A 2259-nucleotide genomic window follows, 5' to 3' on the forward strand; every position below is an offset into this window, starting at 1 on the left:
GACTTTATGTGTTATACTTGGTTGTTGTCTTCTTTGAATGACTTATAATGAAGGTGAGGCTAGGATAGACTATGTTTACTTACTCTCACACCTAGTGAAGAATGAATTAAGAGAATGGGAGTTAATGCTAATAATGAAAGTTGGGTCTATTGTAAGGATAGTCTCATAAAGTACTCCTTTAAATGAATGGGGTTCCTAGATGAAAGGTTTTCTCATCTTTGATTCCAAGAGCTTCCCTAAATAAATGAATGTTGGGCTAGGATTGGTACTCCTTCGTGAGTTGAGATGAGAGTACTTAGTAGCAATCATTATCCCTAAATGAATGAATGTTGGGCAAAGATGGGCACTCCTTCGTGAGTTGAGATGAGACAGTACTTAGTATCAATCCTTATCCTTAAATGAATGAATGAAATGAATGTCCAACTCCGTGGGGGAGTAATGTCTAGCACCGAGAGGATATGAAGATGGATGGATACTCATTCGTTAGTTGAGATGTGAGTATTTAGTAGCAACCCTTAAGATGGGTGCTTCTTCGTGAGTTGAGATGAAAGTACTTAAAAGCAATCCTTCTATCCCTTAACTATGTGCCCACATAGGACTAGCTAGTGGTCTCTACCACATAAAGGCTAAAGAATGATCCTACCTTAGGCAAGTGGGGATCCCTCATCCGGTAAGGGTTACTACTGGGATTCCATGTCAAGCTCCATGGTCTATGTCGGTTAAGGCTCTTCCCCCACATTAATGAATGAATGAACTAGGGTCTCTTATGGATGTACTACTTAGGATAGGTGGTGGAATGGGACATCATCTAGACATTGCACAAGTAGACATTTAAGGGAGATCTTGGTGTGTCTTAGTAATGATAATGAATGAATGAGTCTTATTGGGCTAATTAATGAAAATGTTGGTCTTTGAGCATGCTAATGTGAAAGTGAGTCATAATGAATTGAATGTAAGTGCTTCTATTGAATTGAATGTATGTGATGATCTTATGTCATTAGTGAATGAAGTTGTCTAAATGCAATAAGTTGAATCAATGATTTATGTTGAGATATGAATGGAGCTTGTCTTGTGTATCCTTAAGGGTCACTTGAGTGTGGTATGGAGAGGTAGTATGGGCTGCCTCACCATGTCTTACTTAGGTGAGTCTTGGGATGACATTTGATGAGTGTTCTAGTTTTATGAAGTGACTTGTTGGCTTATGTGCTTCTATGCCTTATGTGATTAATTGGTGAAGGATGAGGTATCAGTTTATCACCAACTGTGGGTAAGAGATGATGACATTCTGAAGACAACTTTTCGAACATGGTATGGGCATTATGAGTTTTTGGTAATGTCATTTTTGTTGACTAATGCTCTGGCGACGTTTATGGATTTGATGAATAGGGTGTTTAGACAATACCTTGACATGTTTTTGATCGTGGTCATTGATGATATTTTGATCTACTCAAGGAGTGAAAATGAGCATGTCGATCATTTCAGGATCGTGTTGCAAATTCTTAAGGACCAACAACTTTATGCAAAGTTTAGCAAGTGTGAATTTTGGTTAAGGTCCATAGCTTTCCTTGGTCATATTGTGTCAAGCAAGGGTATTGAGGTAGATCCTAAGAAGACGTATGCGGTCAAGAGTTGTCCTAGACCTCTAACTCTTTCCTTTTATTTGTTCAAATATACTATTATCAAATATTATTTTTTGTTCTAAAGATTCTTCATCTTGATGTTTTTCTTTTAGTTATTATTTGTATATCTGTTTCAGTCATTTATATAGTATTCATTATCTGATTTTGTTACTGAATTATTTTCCATTTCGTTTTTCGATAATTCATATATACTATCATCGCTTTCTAATTCATAATCTATATATTCTATTGGTATATATTTTTCATTATCTACTAGTATTTCTGATATTTGTTTTTTCTTTGGATTTTTAGATAATTTGCAATCTTTAGCTATGTGTCCTAATTTTTCCACAATTATAACAAGTACATTCCGTTAGTTTTTCTCTTTGGTCTATATGGTCTTTTGGTTTTGTAGTTTTTACATAGTAGTTTCTCCTTGGTCTTTTATACTTATATTTTGATCTGTATTTTTTATAGTTTCATTTTTTATTTTTATAATACCTATCCATACAACCAAATTGGGGTGCTATTTTATTTTTGCAACATGCTAGGTTTTTTACTAATATCTTTTCCATTTTTATTTCTTCTTTATGTTTTTCACACAGTTCTATAAACCATCGTTGTAAGAATTTCATTCTAG

This window comes from Solanum tuberosum, unplaced genomic scaffold, assembly GCF_000226075.1.
Source record: "Solanum tuberosum cultivar DM 1-3 516 R44 unplaced genomic scaffold, SolTub_3.0 scf00082, whole genome shotgun sequence".
Lineage (NCBI taxonomy): Eukaryota > Viridiplantae > Streptophyta > Magnoliopsida > Solanales > Solanaceae > Solanum > Solanum tuberosum.